The sequence below is a fragment of the Dermacentor silvarum genome, chromosome 2 (genome assembly GCF_013339745.2).
Source record: "Dermacentor silvarum isolate Dsil-2018 chromosome 2, BIME_Dsil_1.4, whole genome shotgun sequence".
Taxonomy (NCBI): Eukaryota; Metazoa; Arthropoda; class Arachnida; order Ixodida; family Ixodidae; genus Dermacentor; species Dermacentor silvarum.
In genome coordinates, this window is record NC_051155.1 from 184266898 (window position 1) to 184287447 (window position 20550).

Genomic DNA, 20550 nt, shown 5'->3' on the forward strand with positions numbered 1-20550 from the left:
TATGTAAATACGCATTTGGTGCCGCAGCTAAACGTCGCCTCCCCTCCCTCCCTCCCTCGCGTCCCCGCACGGCCTTTCGCGCGACGGAAGAAGCTCTCTGTAAGCTCGCCCATCCTCTCTTTGTACATGTAACGCATGTGCGGCTTCTTCGCACACTTCACACGCATACACGGTTTTCCACTTTGACACTCCTGATGCTTAACGCATTAAAAGAAGTCGGTGAGAGAAGATCATGAGCGACCACGCTGCTGAAACTTGCTTAGCAGTATACAAAGTGTAGGTACTATACCGGGTGTTCAAAATTAAGCTTTGCGGAATTTCTAAAAGTCGTCTGTGGCAGGTAGCATAATTCTCATCGTTGAGCTGGGTTATTCGAAGAGGCGGACATTGGTAGCACGAGAAATTGAAACACATATTCAACTAATTAACAAAAATTCACTAATTAACTGCGTAGTTCATTAGTTTACGACACATATAGCAATTTAAGAATTGTAGCCCATGAGTTTGCAAGACGCATCCACTTGAAATGAATTTCCAGGATGACACCAGTTTGGAGATATTATTTCCCAAAGTGTGGGACGAAATACGTGGGTGTTCCAGTTACTTTTGTGCTTCGATGTAAAAACAGCATTTTGGTTAAAAAAAAGTATAAGTGGAACAACACTGTATTTTTACGGCGAGTTTGTGATGGCGCATATCTCCAAACTGGTGTCATTCTGGAAATTCATTCCACGTGGATACGCCTGACAAGCTCACCGGCTACAATTCGTAAATTGCAATATGTGTCGTAAAGTAATTAACTAAGAAGTTAATTAGTGAATTGTTGTTAATTAGTTGAGTATGTGTTTCGATTTCTCGGGCTACCAATGTCCGCCTCATTCGAATAACCCAGCTCAACGATGAGAATTATGCTACCTGCCACAGACGACATTTTTAAAACTTCCGTAAAGCTTAATTTTGAACACCCGGTATAGTACCTACACTTTGTATACTGCTAAGCAAGTTTCAGCAGCGTGGTCGCTCATGATCTTCTCTCACCGACTTCTGTTATTGCGTTAAGCATCAGGAGTGTCAAAGTGGAAAACCGTGTATGCGTGTGAAGTGTGCGAAGAAGTCGCACATGCGTTACATGTACAAAGAGAGGATGGGAGAGCTTACAAGAACGTATGTGTGTGTGGTGTGTGTGTGTGTGTGTGTGTGTGTGTGTGTGTGTGTGTGTGTGTGTGTGTGTGTGTGTGTGTGTGTGTGTGTGTGTGTGTGTGTGTGTGTAAAATCATAAGAAGCCGACAAACAATGACACCAAGGACAGCATAGGGGAAATTACCTGCACTTCTGAACTGCAATAACAAAACATTCACCGTCGCCATGCTGTCACGCTATCGACGGCGCACTCGCGGAGAGGTTTCAGGGACGCGTAGTGCTTGCGTTTAGCACTTCGACTGCAAAAACGACGAAACCACATGGATGCAGGCTCCGCTTGATAGGGTCCGCAGCGTTCTGCCTTCAGCTGCTGGCGAAAACTGTATGCATTCATTTCATTAGGCGCTCACAAACGCTGATATGATTCACCGTCAGTCTCTTTATCGAGCACCATCGAGGTGCGACGCCTTGCAACGCGCTGGCTGCGCTCCCCCCCTCGAGCTATAGCGTTGTGAGACGTCCAATTAGCTATCACGCTGTGTTTCTGCTGCACACCAGTGTTGTGCAAATATGTCCCCGCCGCGTGTTGTTGAAAACACCGTCCTATATAGAATCTCGAGGATAAGGCTAAACCTTCGCTTTCTGGGCTTTGCCTTTCAGGCGAAACAGCGATTTTTTTTTTCTTTAGCTTAAAAAGAGAACTATCCAAAAAAGAAAAGGCTTACCTCATGGCGTGCCCGGTTATCTCCAGGTCCACGGGAAGGGGTAAGCCTTAATTCACATTTCTCTCCTCATTATTTTTACCTTTCCTTTATTATTATTACTATTATTTCAAAGCTTTCAACTCCTCGCTATTTCATCTCTGCCTGCGAGGCAGTTCAGGTGCCTGCAATACGCAGCGAAGTAGCTATTAAGGCGAAAGCCTTGGGTGTCAATGTTGGCGGCATCCTTGACGATGACCTCGCTGAAACTGCGCCGTGACGAAAAATGGCCCTGCAAAGAGTAAAAACACGACTAAAAATGCTCGCATTGGTGTCACATTTCTCAGGGAGGTTCCTGTAAGCAAAGTAAAGTAGTGGCTTTGAAAAGAAAATTTGCCACATTTCGGTCTGGGTGGGAATCGAGTCCGGGACTCCGCGATGCGAGACAAGCACGCTTCCCTGAAGCCACGGCTGCTCCACGGTTCTGGCTTACTAAAGATGTGCCTAGTGCGCGCCTGATTGCACACGTCACGTGGTCACACAGACGCGCTCGTGCCACTGCTCGCGCGTTCGTCGTCATCTTCTTCCACAGCTTGCAGGCTTTCGCCTTGACGTTTGACAAACATGCAACACTTGATTACTTTTTTTCTTTATATTGTGGCCGCGGCCACACCCTTTTTGTTTTCCTACCAGCGTGCCTTTTCCATTGTTTTGTAGATATGGTGCAAATCAACAATCATTCATTTAGTTAATTCCCGTGCCCCCAAAGTGTAACGAGCGCTTTGATAACAGGTTGTTAAGGGCTGCATGCACCGACATGCAAAAACACCCGTGTGGCGTGCATTGAGTGCATGTTAAGGATCCCCAGATTGTCAGAATTAATCCGGAGTTCCCCCAGCACGGCGTGCGCCTCATAATCGGATGGTGTTTTTGACACGTAAACACCAGAATTTAATGTTAATTAATGTACCGAGATAGCCGCTCGCGAGTCGTGTGATGAGAATATCAAATTCCCAGGCATACATAGGACGGTCTTGGCTGACGCGGGAAAAGGGTTAATGAAGATATATGTGGGTGAGGCCTTCATCCTTCGTTGTACTTAATCAAGTGATGAAGATAATGACAATGATAATTGGCACAACACCCGAACGCCGCGGTCAAAACAACATCGAGGCAAGTCGTGTAGTGTGTACGCGTCACGTCGCACAGCCTCGAAGCCGCATGCAGCGCTGTCGAGACAGGGGCGGGCGTAGGGAGACGCGCTCGGCGACTCGTCCACCTGCTTTCGATGGGAGAAGACGCGGGCCCATCCATCAGGCCGGCGACTCGCCGCGAAAACGCGGCGGAACGGGAACCACCCCGTTCCGTTATAAACCGCGCGCGGCGCGACCTTGATGAATGGCGGTGACTGACAGCGGCAGCAGGTTTTGCGGCCGCAGACGCCGCTGCCGCTGCTGGTGTGTCTGGCGCAGCGGCCGCGCGAGCGAGGGCGAGCGAAGGAAGCGTTGTCGTCTCCGAGGGGAAGAGGAAGACTTCTCGGGAGAGCGCGGCCCCCCAACGGCGGAGGCCTCGACGACGGCGGCCTGCTCGCTCGTCTCGGGCTCGCCGCTCTCTCGCTCTCTCGCTCAAGAGTGTGGAAAAGGAGGCCGATTATCCCACGCGTCTGCGGCAGCCTCGGAGGGAGACCTTCCGCGGTGCCGACGGGGAGCCACTTGTGGCTTTCTGAAAGGCTAGCGGAAAGAAAACTGATGAAATTCTGTGAGCCAAGTATCTGCGCGCGCGCGGCACCGAGTGTGTTCCTCCCGCCGCTCTGTTGCTAAGCCAGCGAGTTTGCAACCGTCCCACCAGGAAAATGCGGCGAACTGACTGCGGTGTACACCTCGCCGCAAGACTAGCGAGTATCGACTCGTCGGAGACTGAACAAGTAATATCCTGCACGAAACGCAACGAGCGTTCTGTGCTCTATCTTGGGACAGCTTATCCGACTAGAGCTTCTGGGCTCCGTGCTCCTTTTTTTTACTTCCTGTCCCCGTCCCCTGACTTCTGTCCGACACTTCTCTTTCCTTCTTCACGGGGTTGACCGACGTCCAGCTGCCAGTAGTACGCTATAGGCAGTTACGGTGGTCAGCAGGCTTTCCTCTCCTCCGTCAACTAATCTCTTAATTTCCTCTTATCTGTAAACCAATTAATGCCTCGCTTCCGACACACTCCAGCAGACACCCCGAACACAAGCAAAGCGTGTTACGATATTGTCACGTCTAGTCGTGACGGGAAGGATGCAAACACTGCCAAATGTGTCGTTTAAGATTCCAATATTGGGCGAACTTTTACCCAGAAAGACGGCGAACACTCAGATCGCTACGACAGCGACGAGCACAGTCGTCGGTCATCGTATCTCACGGGTCAAGATCGTCGTCGTCGATTTATTAATGCGAAAGCATTATATGCCCCATTACGCGAAAACCCGGCGTTGTCGTTGGCGGCGTGACCGAAAAGATGGTACCAAAAATGGCCGACGGTGCGAAGAGCAAAAAAAAAAAAAAGAAGAAAAAACAAACGTCAAGTTTGTTAGGCCGGTTTCTGTAAATAAAGTCAATTAATGTAACTGAAAAGAAAGTTTGGTACATTTCCGTCTGGGTGGGAATCGAACAAGGGCCTCCGTGGTGGGGGACGAGAACGCTCCCCTGAAGCCACGGTGGCTCCACGGTAAGTTGTGCCTAGTGCGTGCGTCATTGCACGCGTCACGTCACTGCTTCCGTCACTGCCTCCCATGCGTCACTTGCTCTTCGTATTTCATCGGTGCTGTGTCTACTGGAATGCTCTCCGACGCGTCTACTTCAGCGGCAGCTGTGAAACGTGGTCGCCCCTGGAAGCACGCCTCAGAAAACGAAGCAAGGGAACACACGCACGCACACAAAATTAATCGTTCTGCAACAAAATGGCCCGAATGTTTCCGGTCTGCGGACAACGCATACGCAAGCACAAACACACACACACACACCGATTCAGCAGATATAACTTTAATGCATGTCGAAAACATAAACTGAAAACATTTCACCCAAGCGATTATAATGCTTTCGCATTCTCACACTTACGTAGTCTTATGTGTCTCTGCTATTTTTTTTTTTTTTTTTATACACGCATCCCCGTAAAATCCAGAGTAGTCACTGCTGTTCGCTTACATTCGAGAACACGCCCGCCGTGGTGGCGCAGTGGCGTTGCGCTTCTGAATTCGAATACGCGGGTTCAAATTGCGGCCACGGCGGCCGCATTTCGATGAGGGCGAAATGCAATAACGCCCGTGTACCTTGCATTGGGTGCACGTTAAAGAACCCCAGGAGGTCAAAATTAATCCGTAGTCTCCTTACGTACTAAGGCGTGCCACATAATCATACGTGGTTTTGGCGCGTAAAACCCACCAATTAAATTTTTTAATTTAATATTCGAGAACGTACAACAGTATAGTGTGGCACGCATGGGTAAGTTGATTAGGCTAGACGTTTTCGATTATACACAATTGACAACATTCAAGAATTTCAGATACAGTAGGTGCGTTGAGCTATAACTGGGTAACAGCGATAATCCGGTGAAAGCTCAACAATGTTACGCGTGACAAAATGTTGCCAGACGCGCTACACTGATGTGCACGCCTTCCGGTATTTCGTTAAATCATTGCAATATACAGCACGCCTCCATATACGCTAAGCTTCGCTCTTGAAACGTGCGTGCAGTAAATCGCGACTATGACGTGCTTGCGTACTGCTTCACGGTTTACACAACTGAGGCAGCTGAATGGGGTCAGTGTCGACAGCGGATCGGCTACCACTGCAGCTATCTTCTCGCTTTCACACGAATCACTATCATGTAAGTGGCGGGCGCCCGAACGCCCTGCGCCAATGAGAAAACGCTCTTCGTAAGAAAAGTTTCGCTGTGATACTATATTGTCACCTTTAAGAAATGGAAAACGCGAGCACATGGTATACATATAGCCTCGTCTTTCGCATTTCGTGTGGCGCCACGGAAAGATGCGAAAGCAAAAGGAAAGAGCGGTACGTACCCTTTCCTTCTACTCCCTGCAGCACCTCTTGCACGCCTCCTTCTTTATGTTTTGATATATACTGCACGTGAGCAAAGGACAATGGAAGACTCTGATAGGTGCAATCATGCCACCTACCTGTTATATCTACCGTTTACTCCGATTGCTTCCAAAGCTGCGATCGATACAGTGCGTCTATATCAAATTCAAACGAAACGGTTCTTGTTCGCGGTCGTGCAACAAGAAAGATTACAAGATTAGTTCCGGTACGGGGAGGCAAATAGATAAAGGAACGATGTCTTTCTCTCCTTTTGTTTGCGCATCCTGCCGCGGCGGCCGCAACCGTGTCGCCATGGGGGCTATATTTGCTACGCGCTCGCATGTTCCTTTTCATAAAAAGAGAAAGAGAGTGGAACTGGGAGAGAGAGAAAGAGAGACGAGCACAAACAAACGGCGTACACGTAGGGGGCGGCGTTCTTAAAGTCTATCGTAAAGGCCCTAGACCGCAGGAACCTTATAGTAACGCGAGTAAAATCTTCAGCGCGGATATTCTGTCGGAGCATTGGCCTAAAGCTTTTAGTTCCGTTAGTGGACGATTGGCCAATTGGTCCGACACTCTGCACAACACTTGTCTTTCGGCATTATAGCTAGGGCAGACACAGGTAATGTGTGCGAGCGTCTCATCACTGTTGCACATGTCGCACGTGGGGCTGTTGGCCATTCCAATAAGGAAGGCACGTGAGTTCGTAAATGCAACGCTTAGCCACAGAGGGTACAGCATGGTCTGTTCACGTCGTGGTAATCCAGGCGGTAGAAGCATCCGTATATCCGGAGACAACGAACGCAAACGGCACATTGTGAAAGTGTTCGAGTCCCACAGGGGCAAAGCACATTCACGGGACATCAATCGCAATCCAGCCGCAGCGTCTGTTCGCGAAAGTGTAATGAAGGCACATTGACCACTCTCATGTGCAGATCGGGCGGTCTCGTCGGCGTGGTCGTTCCCGCTTATGTTGGAATATCCTGGTAGCCATTGAAAGATTATGTTGTGTCCCTTGTCATGGCTACGATGATATATCTCTCGTATTTCTGAGGCCAGTTGTTCATTGGGTCTGTGGCGCATTGAGCTTTGTATGCACTGAAGGGCTGCCTTGGAATCACTAAAAACTGTCCAGTGTTGCGGTGGTTCCTGATTAATACAATCAAGTGCAGCACGGAGTGCCGCAAGTTCGGCACCCATCGAGGTGGTAACAAATGAAGTTTTTAGCTTGATTTCTTTAGATTTTGCCGGGATGATGACTGCAGCAGCAGAGCTGCTAAGTTTTACCGAACCACCTGTGTAGTCATGTTGCTGGAATCTGTGGACGTTGTAAATGTATTCCAAGGTTGCTTTCTTCAAAGCTTGCACCGGCGCTCCAGCTTTCTTTTTGATGCCCGGAATTGTCAAATGTACTTGCGGCCGGTGCAAACACCACAATGGGGCTGATAATCGTGTAGCAGGCGTGAATTGTGAAGGCAAGACGGACTGATGCATCTTACAACACTTTTGGCAAATGTTGAATGTGGCCTCTTGGCTGGCAAGCAAGCAAGATGGTGTGAGGGAATCCGAGTCAGATGTCGGATGTGTGCCCTAAGGACATCTGTAGTAATGTAGACTGTCAAAGGGGAGTCTCTGGCAATGGTCACTGTCGCGATCAAAGACGTAGTTTTCGGGAGACCAAGATATGTTCTGAGGGCTTGGGCCTGCACACTCTGGAGTCTTTGTAGTGCAAGTATTTCCTAGTACATGTAAGCTGTAGCGCAGGAAGCCCAAGAATAGCACTTTATTATAGTTGAAGCATTGATGTTACTACATGTTGCGCCCCAGGACTTCCCACCGAGAAACGCGAGAAGGTCCACAATGGCAGCCAAACGTTTTGTCATGTATGAGACGTGAGGGTTCCAAGACAAGTCTCTATCAATGATGACGCCAAGAAATCGGTGCGTTCGTCTGTACGGTACATTTTGGTCATTAATCCGCAAAGCATACGGGGCCATCGCTTTGCGAGTAAAAACAACGAGTGCACACTTCTCAGGTGAAAGCGCCAGGCCTTGCCTTCTTAGATACGTTGACACGGCCGTTGAAGTTTTCTGAAGTCGTGCGCGGACTTGTACACGTGTCATTCCTGGAGCCCATATGCTAACGTCGTCTGCGTATACGGATAGCTGTACGGTTTGCGGTAACGAATCGGCGAGACCAACGAGCACCAGGTTGAATAGGATAGGGCTAAGTACTCCGCCTTGCGGTACACCACGACTGGTATATAGCTAGACTGCGTTGATGGTCTGTCTTCAGTCAAAATAAAGAAAGATCTTCCAATCAAATAGCTGCGTATCCAACGACAGACGTGTCCACCAATTCTTACAGCTTCTAAGGCGTTCAGAATTGCATGATGATGTACATTGTCGTAGGCACCTTTAACATCAAGGAATAAGGCCGCAGTGATTCGTTTCAGGTGTTTCTGGTGCTGTAAGTACATATACGTTACAAGGTCAATAACGCTGTCTATTGACGAGCGTCCGCGTCGAAAGCCAGCCATTACCTCTGGATAGACGTTGTAAAATTCCAAGTACCATTCTAACCGTGTAAGGACCAAACAGGCTAGAAGGGAGCAGTCACCTCGTGGAAGGTCGGACGGAATACGGAGCTGTAAATTAGAATCTAAGGTATGAAGGCGTGCGGTTGTGAAGTCGGAATAATTCCATTAATCTAATGCTATAGGTAACGCGCAAGCGCGGAAAGTTTTTACACCGATGCTGTTAGACTCTATAGTTGGTCGGGATTTTTCGTGGCGTGCTCGCCCAAGAAATGGCAGTTGGCAAAGCCATTTGTGTTTGAGTTTCCGCGTAATAGAATTGTGTTTCCTCGTATATTCGAATTACAAACCGATGCTATCAAGTCTGTAGGTTGTGTGCAAGTCGTACTTTAGGAAGTTTCTTAAACATTTTACTTTGAGACATTCAATTAGCTCGATAACGCACTTGCGCTAGGCGGAAGGCCTACAAGAATGAGGATATATGTTGTGCTAACGGTATCGCCACCTAGCGGCCGCGGCCACTTAAACAAACCTCAATCGGCAGCTGGAAAAGGGCTTTGTCTTTCAGTTACCACGTAACGGATTGATGTTTTCTCGTATATTCGAATAACGATCCGAAGCCAAGCCATCATGTCTGCACCGTGTGTGTAAGTCGTACTTTACGCGTTTGCTGACGCAATTTACTTTTAAACATTACTTTAGTTCAATAAGGCACTTGCGCTTTGCGGACGGCTTGAAAGAATGAGGATGCACTTCCGCATACCCGTGTGCGCGCGTGACGTACGTCGCTTGTGGTATTGGTGCTTGTTTATAATGTCGTCTAACGTCCGGACCAGCTTCCCTGTACATCCACTTTCACAGGGTGGAATAGAAGCGGATTCCTTTCGCTGCGTCGGCTCTCGAAAGAGGAATGGCAACGCAGTTGACGCCGTCATGGACAGGTCGGGCAGCTGCATCCGCTCAGTCGTTGCCACGTATGCCACAGTGACTAGGCAACTACTGATATATTATACCGTTTCCTTCGTCAACTACTTGTTGTTGGACGTGTCTGATTCCTGCGATGAGCTGCTCATGTGATCCATGACGCAGCGCTGAGAGTAAACTCTGGAGGGCCGCCTTGGTTTCACAGAAGGTTGACCATGAATGGGGTGGTTCCTCCTGAATGAAATGAAGAGCCGCAGTGAGGGCTATCAGTTCAGCAGCTGTCGTTCATGATACATGACGTTTTTAGCCGCATTTTGGCGGGTCTTGCTGGAATCACCACCGAGGCAGCTGAACTTGTAGGTGTGACCGAGCCATCAGTGTAATCATGTATGCGGCCACTGTACAAATCAAGGAATTAAAAGTCCTAATGTGACCTGCTTCAGGGCACACGACGGCACCTCATAGCTTTCTTCATGATTCATGGGATGGTGAGTCCTACTTCAGGTTTGTGCAGACACCGTAAAGGCGAGGATGGTTTTACTGAAAGCATTTAGTTCGGTGACAACGAGGTACGATTGGCAGCAACTGTACGACTGAAAGTTGTGTGTGACCTTTCTGCAGGTAAAGAAGCAAGATGGTGATAATGTAGTCTGGCAACGTGCCGAATATGCGCCCTGAGAGCGTCGGTTGCCATTTACACTGATATTGAGTGATCTCGCGCTATATAGGACAATCGTTGCCGCTGTATATATAGACGCACACTTCGGAATACCGAGACACGTCCTTAGGCTTGAGCTTGTAGTCACTAGCTGGAGTACACGCAGGTTTGGTTTGCAGGTGTTGTCTATAGCACCGGGAGGCTGTATCTTGTGAAACCGAGGAAAAAGCATTGAGCGCATCGATGTGCCCCATTACTTTCAGCCCAGAAATTTGAGCGATTGTGTTATTGTACTTAACCTCCTATTTAGGTATGAAATGTGCGGGCTCCATGATAGGTCGCGGTCGATAATTACCCCTAAAAAGTGATGTTCCTGTGCGCTTGCAATTGCTTGCCTATTTACTCTTACAGAGCGTAAGGTCTCATTGTAACGATATAGCATTTCTCTGAAGACAGCTCTAAATTCTGTTTCCGCAAGTACAACGATGTTAACGTAGCTTCCTGTTGTAGCCTTGCTTGTACTTGCAGTCGTGTTACAGCAGTCGCCTAGATGCATAGATTGATACTTGAACTGTGTTGCGCAAGCATCGGACAAGGCCAACGAGCTCTAGATTGAATAGTGTCTGACTTAACACCCCGCATTCCGGTACTCCACTCCGGAATGTTTGATGGGGAGTCGCGGCGCCATCCTCTGTAATCGCGAAGAAATGTCTGTAGCTCAAATAACTGCATAGCCACTGAAAAGTGCGGCCACCGATTCCGAGTTCAATCAGAGCGTCTATAATGGCATAATGTGCTACATGTCGTAGGCGCCTTTTATTTCAAGGAACAATACCGCAGTGAGTCGTTTCAGACGTTTTCAGTCGTTGCAGACATTATCTGTGGATGACCGCCCACGCCGGAAGCCAGCCATAACATCTGGGTACACGTTGTAATTCCCCTTCCCCTGGAGTCCATCTTCAAACTCCCCCAAAGCGGCTGGTAAGCATTTAAATCTTCGGTGAGGATCGTAGGGCCGGGTGTCGCTGATAACACGTCGTGCAGTCGCTTGCAGTCGAAGTGACTTGAAAAAGCAATGCAGACAAGGACAAGAGTGAACGTAAGTGCCTTCATTTTCACAATTAAACAAACATACTGGTTGTCGTCGTGAGGCGGAATTGAGTGCCCAAAGTACGTCAGTTTACTCATATATATATTATATATATACGATGACCTTGCCACAGGCAGAGGACACGAATGCCTCATAGCCAGAAATGTGGATTGTATTCTGAACGTTCGGTTCACAAAAACAAGGCTGGGAAAGCGGTTTACGAAGACAAAGGGTATAAAATCTAAAAATTTGAGGCTCCGGGAATTCACCATGAATAGAGACGCTTTCTTGACTTCATTACGGAAGGGAAGCGGGGAGTGAGCCATGGTGCTATGCGAAGCTTTCAAGCATCGGCGTCAACGTGTCCAGTAGTTTCAGTGTGCTGCGAGCAGCCTAAGCACCCTTATGTTTGTCAGTATAGTAGATGCAGGACATTCGGAAGCAATCACTTGCGAATCCTTGTCTCGCATGTGGTCAACTGCAGCGACATTGGGCTTCAGTTGGCGATTCATGTGATGTGGCTCTGATGTTTGGCATGTCTTCGGCAGCGCTGGCCGCACCTGACTTGATGATGCAGCTGTAGCATGGCCGCGTTTTGCGTTAACATTCGTGATCTTATTGGAGACCGATGGAGGAGGAGGAGGCGCCGTTTCCGGACGATACATCTATCTCCCTTGAGACGCATGAGGATTTCATGGTTTCGTTTCCGGGAACGATGTCGCCTTATTGCAGCAGAAGCGTCTCTGTCTGATGATCCGTCTCTGCTGTTTATTTAGGCGTGGAAAGTCTTTTGAGGATGCAGCGTGCGCGCGTTGATAATTTGGGCACGTGAGCTCCATTGCTTGCTAAGTGTCAGCGTTGTGTTGTTTGTAACATCGTGGGCATACCGTTGAATTTCGGCAGACAGCATTCACGTGTCCAATCCTTTGACATTTTCTGCGCTGAAGTGGTTTGGGTACGTAATGCCGTAGCACATACCGCAAGTGGCCGACCTTTACGTGTGATAATACGCAGTCACGTACCTTTGAAAACGTGCCTTACACAACGCTAATTGCCAAGGCGCCGAGCTTGCAGAAAGGCAACACCATCTGTCGAAGTTGGGATTAAAGGTGGCAGGACGCTATATATATATATATATATATATATATATATATATATAATATGCGTCGCGACCACAGTGTAGAATCTTGGGTGGCTGCCCGCTCTAAGAGGTGGCTGCCTCATTGTAAACTTTAGTAAAACCAGTGGCTAACAGTGGCCACAGGATCCAATGTCACCGATGGCGTTGAAAGCGACGCCAAGGATTTGCTTGGCTCGGTTTTTTCCATGTGCTGTAAGCGCATGCAGTTGTCGAGGCAAGCTTTGTCTATGGGTCGCGTAAAACAATGTCGTATATGCTTACTTGCATGCTCACACGTCCAACATCCGTAAACAAGGTACGTATATTTGGTGGGGTATACTCGCTATTTCTCTCCGCATAAAACCACTCGGCAAGCTCCAAAAGAACTCAATCTTATTAGGTTCTCTCCTTTTTCTTTTTTACCTCGTTCTCTGACTCTGCTTACTCTTGAATTCGCGCCTTTTTTCGACCTGTCTGCAACGACACACGTTGTTCGTAAACTTGTGTTATATACCAGCACTCCTCAGTTCGAATGTGGAGGGGGACTTCAAACGGACGCGTCTGTTCTGCATATAGCGGTATTTGTCACGGAGCGCTTCTTTCCTCGGAAAAGTGTTGTATCGAATGACCGCGAGCAACTATAGCGACATGACCTCGCCGCGGGTGGACAGAGAGGAAAGGGTGAGCTCAAAGGCGCGCAGTGTGTAAAGGGCTGAGGCCATGCAGAGGCCGCAAGGGAGGCTTACCGTTGAAACCACGAGCACACACACAAAAGAATAAGAAAACAGGCAAGGGGGAGAGGCTGGGGGGGTTTCGCCTTCCTTGGTTGGGTCCCCCGCCAACTGTCCCCGTGCAGAGGAGAAAGAAGGGTCGCCCCGTATCGCTCGGACGGGAGTCCCATTGGCCTTCTTGCCCAGTCCGGCGCCCCTCTTGAAAGATTGAGTTTCTGGCTTTCTTTGTGTCCAGGAAGAAGGGAGGGCGCGCGCGTGTGTGTGTGTGTGGGCTCGGCGCGGACCCACTTCCTCGTTGCGGCCGTGCCTTCTTGTACTTCCTCCGCGAGAGGCTCAGCGTGTGTGTGTTTTGAGCGCCGATGATCGATGGCTTTCCACCGAAGACAAGACTTGTACGAGCGGTCGTTCTTTCCTTTCTTTTCTGTTTCTTTCTTTTTCCGCGATCGAGACGGCGGCTTGTGGCATTTTAGTGGCCGCGCACGGGTTCGAGGGACCGCGTGCGTGGCTGTGAGAATTGTGTGCAACTCGCCTGATGGCATCTTGTCTAGAATCGTTCCGGTTTTGGCGGTATACAGAAACTTCGAGAGTTAGAAAGAAAACGAGTAAATCTGAATTGGAGTTAGCCGAGTTTCTTCGCAAAACCAAGCTAGCGTGCATTCATAATGGCTGGGAAAGAGACAGAACCGTGGAAAAAAAAAACAGCTACTTCGCGCAGTTACCGGAAGGGCGGCTTACGAAACATGGTCCTCTCTCTGTGTGTTTTCTATCGGGTTCACTGCTGGCGATGCGTACAAAGCATAGCCACAAATAAATATTGCTTCTTCTTCTTCTTCACCAGTGACCTACACCCATGCAAGTAGTATCAGGAATGCATCTCTTAGTGCCAAAAGGCTGTCTTTTCAGTGTATCAAATAATGTAACTTTTAAATGCGTGCTTAAATGCATGCTTAAATGGGCAACCGTGACGATAGGAGTAGTCGGACGACCCGAAGCCGTTGCAGAGGTGGTCTCGTCACCGGGGGGCATGGTGACAAGCTCGATGTACCGACCACTTCGGAGTTCCGTGGCGAGGACGGGGATCGCTAACCTCCACCAGAATGTTACGTGTGGAAGGACACAGAAGAAAGAGGCTATTTACAGGCTATTTACACTGGAGCCAGACAGCCAGGCCCACACTCGCTCGCACCAAGAGCACAGACACACTTCATCGTCTTTCTCGCGGCGGCTCGTCCCTTGAACATCTTTCGATGATAGCGTAATAATATCGTTTGCAGAATTGAAAATATTAAGAAGCTTCAGAAATTGCGAACCCAATATAGCTAGCTATACAGAACACTACCTGCTTTGCATACCAAAGTAAGAAATCGGAATTTTGGCTATGCTCACTCGCAGTTTTTAAGTGCGAAGCACTTTATATAGGGGCGCGGGCTAGTCGGCGTCTAATGGGATGTCATGTCGTCGTGGTCACGCACAAAAACAAGATCTGCCGAAAACTCGCGTCTCGTTCACTTGGTATATACACAAGCGCATAACTTGAATCCAGCGCTTAATGTAGCTCCAATCCTGCTCAAATTCTGTGCTTGTGTAGTTCAAACCAACGGTGAGTTGACATAATGGAAACACCGGCGCATCAGCTGCTTCGCACTTTTCCAGGTTTCACGTTAGTGGAGCTGCATTAGCGCTGGATTTGAACTACACAAGCGCATAATTTGAATCCTGCGCTTAATGTAGCTCCAATCCTGCTCAAATTCTGTGCTTGTGTAGTTCAAACCAACGGTGAGTTGACATAAGGGAAACACCGGCGCATCAGCTGCTTCGCACTTCCCCAGGTTTCACGTTAGTGGAGCTGCATTAGCGCTGGATTTGAACTACACAAGCGCATAATTTGAATCCGGCGCTTAATGTAGCTCCAATCCTGCTCAAATTCTGTGGTTGTGTAGTTCTAACCAACGGTGAGTTGACATAAGGGAAACACCGGCGCATCAGCTGCTTCGCACTTCCCCAGGTTTCACGTTAGTGGAGCTGCATTAGCGCTGGATTTGAACTACACAAGCGCATAATTTGAATCCTGCGCTTGTATAGTTCAAACCAACGGCGAGTTAACATAAGGGAAACGCCGGCGCATCACTGCTTCGCACTTCCCCAGATTTCATGTTAGTGGAGCTGCATTAGCGCTGGATTTTAACTACACAAGCACAGAATTTGAATCCGGCGCTTAATGTAGCCCCAATCCTGCTCAAATTCTGTGGTTGTGTAGTTCAAACCAACGGCGAGTTAACATAAGAGAAACACCGGCGCATCACTGCTTCGCACATCCCCAGATTTCACGTTAGTGGAGCTGCATTAGCGCTGGATTTTAACTACACAAGCGCAGAATTTGAGCAGAATTGGAGTTACATTAAGCGCAGGATTTGAGCAGGGTTTGAACTACACAAGCACAGTTTTTTTTTTAACCGAAGCTTTCTTTCCCGGATTTGGTGTGGCTCCCTGGCTGCTGGCTTTCTTCTTCGTTGCATTATACAGAAGCTGACAGGTAATCCTATGACAGTGCATGACCAGAAGAATGACGCTGGCTCGATCACCAATTCTGTTTCTTTCTTTTACCATTCGGATTGCACCCGTGGTTCACTAGAGTTACGAATAGGGCACAGGGCATCGACGTGGACACGATGGTACCGCGCAAACACCGAAAACTTTCTTTAAAAATTGCCTCCATAAAACTTCTCTCTCTCTCTCTCTCTCTATCTCTCTCTCCCACATATATGCACTCCCAAAAAGAGGTCGTCATATTCACTAAGTAAATACTAACACGTTACTAGTCCCAAAAAGCACTACCTTCTTAGTAAGATGCAGGCAGTAAAATGATGGTTCTTACTTTTCACTACCTGCTGAAGCTATAGAAAAAAGCACTAACTTAGTACTAACTAAATACTGCGTCGGTAGTGCAGTTACTAACGCAACAGAAAAGATAACTACCAACAATATAATGGGGCTATTCAATTTATAAGTGCCGCTTGCATTGTCATATGAAGTCGATGGTATTGTAAAAACATATAAGAAAGTAAAACACTAAATATACATGAGAAAGAGAGAACCGCGTCCATTCGCTATATATTAAGGCATAAATTGATGGTGTATACATATACGTATGTTCACCAGGGACATTAATGCATGTCTACATATCTCCAACAAGCAACGACAAGCAAGGGCACACATACAGAACGACCAAGGTGCTACACAACACTTACTGAAAGAGCAACTTCACGAGTGTTTATAGGCCTAGTTTGAGGTCCGGAGCACATGTTTCAGCGGTGAGCACCTATGTATTTGGATAAATAATCAAAGCTTTGTGCACAAATCTCTAAAGCACATATGTGTGCTACGAGGTCGCACATAACTGTTGGTCCAACATAATGAACAACACTACAGTTTATCTCAATTTCGCATAAGACTGTCACAATCAAAGCACCACAGGCCAAGGCCAGACGAGGTAGTAGTTGTTTAGCAGTTACTTAGTAAAAACTACTGCAGAAGCCTTTCTGGCTGGTAAAGGCAGCACTTACTAGCTTCACTATAGCCGCTGTCTAGTACAGAACTACTGAGAAGGTTGTAAAATACACAGTAATCTAGTAAACGCATGCATTTACTAGCTATTTACAAAGTTTACTGTTAAGTGCGTGCGTGCGTGCGTGCGTGCGTGCGTGCGTGCGTGCGTGCGTGCGTGCGTGCGTGCGTGCGTGCGAGATGAACGGCAACCGCTTATTGCGTTACAGCAGTATCTAATGCAAAAGGACCTCTTCCGTGTACTTTTCTCTCTATCCTGTTCGGAAACGCTCGCTCCTCGCTTCTGTTCCCAGAAGTGGATCAATTAGTATAATGTTGCACGCGCAATCTTTGGCTAATTAAACAGCGGACCCGTGCTGAACGGACAGCGCGAGGAGCTCTGCATTTTCATTAGGTCTTTGTATATTATGCGGCAGATATTAACCGAGCCTAACAAATGCCATGTGAGGAAGCCTTGGAATGAATACAGGCCACGCGACCTTCAAGCTTCCGTATATATATACATATGTTCTTATGTTGCCCAGAGGGCAATGCTGTGTATTCTGTACCTTTCAGGGCTGTGCGCGGTATGGCCTTGTTGGTGTGTAATCGCGAATGCGTCAAATGTAGCGCAGCTAAATGGTCGACACATAAAGAACGAGGACACACCCCATAAAAGAGATAACGTCAGACCACGATAATACTGACGGCTGTAATGCGATTAGCATTCTTAGGATACTTCGTGCCACTTTCCGGTATCTATTTATCTACGTATCATTATGTCCCGATCTAGCCACTTTCCTTTCACGCTAACTTGGGTCACTGGGTAGTCGGTGGTCTAATGGGTTCTGCTATGCTGATGGAACCGGGTTCGAAACAACCGTCGGACTAACTTGGGTCGCTGGGCATGTATGTGACACTGGTTATGCGCCACCTTTCAATCAAGCTCTTTTATGCCAACATGGGTCAATGGATATGGGACATTGGGTATACATGGGGGTGTCGCTCTTCAATGAAAAAAAAATCCTTTGATATGTATCCGCTTCTCAGTGGAATCGAACCCGCGTCATATATATTCAGACAATTTTGTATGATATATATTCAGACACGAGCTCTCACGGACTTCCTGGCCGCGGCGCTAGATGGCGCAGCGAGTCCAGAGGGAAGCGCGAGAGAGGAGCCTGTTTCGCGATATGGCGTGTCGCATTGGCATTGATGCGTGTCGCATTGACATTCGTGTCGATATGGCATTAACGTTGACAACAGCCATCCTGAGATGGTTCCTCTCGGAATCTTTTCTTTATTTCCAATGTTGTTTTATTAACATTTATTTCTTACCAGATTGGTTGGACACGTGTTCTGTGAAGTAAAGTGCGGAAAGTGCGGCCTCTTGTTTCCCGAGGAAATAAAGCGTTTGAAGTTAGCGCTTTGTGTGTGTCCTGTTTTTCCTCTGTGTCCGTGTAGTAGTTGCGCTACATTTAACGCCTTTGTGTAACCACTTGTGCTCAATCCATAGATACATGTCTCCGAAGATACATGTCTCCGTAGATGCCCATCTCCGAAGCATTTATCGCTAAAAGTTATACTGGTCTTATCTGATTGCGTGATTGCGTGGACAAACCAGTTAGTAGAAACAAAACGTTTCAAGATATAGTTCTTGTTTTTGCATATAGCTAGCTCTTTTACTCCCTTATGTAAATCGGCACATTGATAATAAAACTTCAGTTGGTAGTCCGCACTTGTCCTTGTTCCTTGTCTTGTCCACGTTTAACCTTCGCGCTGTACACTTACGAATATAGGTCGTACCGACACACAGAAAAATCAGTTCACATGGGATGAAACAACGCTTGTTTAATCGTACGCGTTCGAAATTTAACCAGTGAAGTATATAGGTAGACAATGGTATCAAGGACAGGACCATAGCCATTATAAGTCCTGCAATCTAATAATAAAAAAAAACTCTTGAGACCAGGCACGCACGATTGCCATGTATTATCATCTTTCGCTTCATATTTCTTGTCCTCTCTATTCGTGCCCGCATCTTCTGCTTAGTGAGCTTTTACTTCTGCTCATGTAATGATATATACAAAAGTAATAATAACGCAAGTGCATCTTATGAACCTAACCTTTTGAACGCTGCAGTGCATGGTTCCAGGAACATCACTCCTGCATGGTTTTATAGCAAAGCTATGTAGCTCTACCAACCAACGGTTCTTTCGTGTGCCCAGCAAGAAACTTCCGCCAAAGTGGGCCGATCCTGGCGATAGTACAGAAAGGGTCCAAGCTCATTGGCACCTACCAGGGACGAAAAACATAGAAAGAGAGAGAGAAAGAAACAAACAAAGAGAGAAAGAAAGACCGAAAAAGAGAGAGAGAGAAATAAAGATAGAAAATCACCACGAAGGTCAGAGAAAGAAAGAGAGAAAAAAGAAAAAGATACAGAGAAAAAGAAAGAAATAAAAAAGAAAGAGAGAGAGAACGAAAGAAAATCACCACGAAAGTCAGAGAAACAAAGAAAGAGAGAGAAAGGAAGAAAAAGATATAGAAAAAGAGAAACAGAGAAAGAAATAGAGAGGACAAGAAAGAGAAAGAAAGACACATAGAGAGAGAGAGAGAAATGAGAGAGAAAGAAAATCACCACGAAGGTCAGATACACACACAACAAGCGTCGCTTACACCCATTTTCTCGACAGGGGAAGGGCTGGTGATTTCTTTTTTCATTTGTTTCGGCTGTTTTTCCATGAAGCATGTGAACAGTTGCGAATTTCACAAGTTGCAATATAGCCGGGGACAACCTAAGAATTACAAAAAAGCTCCAGCCACAAAAACGTTTTGCACCTGCCCTTCACCGGCAAAAGAGCCGAGCCATCTGGAGTCCACTCACAGCTTAGTGCCTTTGCTCTTTAATGTAAACACTGGGCTAATTAAAAGATAAAATATCGTTGTTTTAAGCTAGCATAATAACTTTGGCTGAGCAGAGATATCAGGATCATCCGTAAAATTTACCCTAGGCATTCAAGTTCCTTCCTGAAACCAGTTACACAAAGACAGATTTGTACGAAAAATTCAATGGTAAACTCGGCGGTATAATGCAGTTCCACTCAACGTGAAAGCTGCGGAAGTGCGGAGCAGTGATTCGCCGGTGTTTCCCTTGTGTTTATCCTGTTTTATCCTGTGTTTATCTTGTGTTTCGCAATCCGGTCATCCGTTTTGACACCTGTGCTAAGGCACAACTCGAGGGAAACCGCCGCGCACATGGAACGAAACCGCCACGCACATGCATGGAGCAGAGCCTTTGCTGATGATAGTTAGAAGCAATTTTAACGAATTTCTTTTAATTAATGCGCTTAATGCTTGATTATTCCTGTCTTTTAAATTATTCTGAATCATGTTAGCTTATTTTGAACCGGTTTTGATCAATTCTGCACTTGTTCTGACCCTGTTTGGAGCACTTGTTCTTGAGCGTGATCACGCGACAGACGCCGACAGCCCGGGCCCATAAAGTGCTTCGCACTTAAAAAAGAGACAGAGGTTTTAAACGCGCAATAGCGCTTGATGTCAGGAGAAGAAGAAGCCAATCTAATTGGTCTTATATAATTTGTATATAATTGTGAGTGGACCCCATCTGGCTCTCCTCTCTCTCTCATACTTGGTGGGCAAGTCCACTGCGTTTTTGTGGGTGGAACTTGTTTGTAATTTGAGGTTGCCACCGACTATATAGATGGTGAGAGATGTTGCACTGTAATCAGTCCACTAGGGCACTCAGTCATACTCACCAATATCTTTCATTTGACGATGCACTTGACAGTGTATTGGGGCCACATGGCGTTCGGTGACAGCAACTTTCACTGTTCTTATCTAGTCCCCGGGGGAAATCTTCCCTTTTTTTCTTTTTTCTTTGCACATGGGGCCGTTTTTGTTGCTGTCATTACTTTATGTATACCATCTTTCGTTCTAGGGATTTGTTTCATGTGTACAGGCGTGGATACGATGCACACATATTTTTGGGGCGAGAAGATTCTAAAAATTCT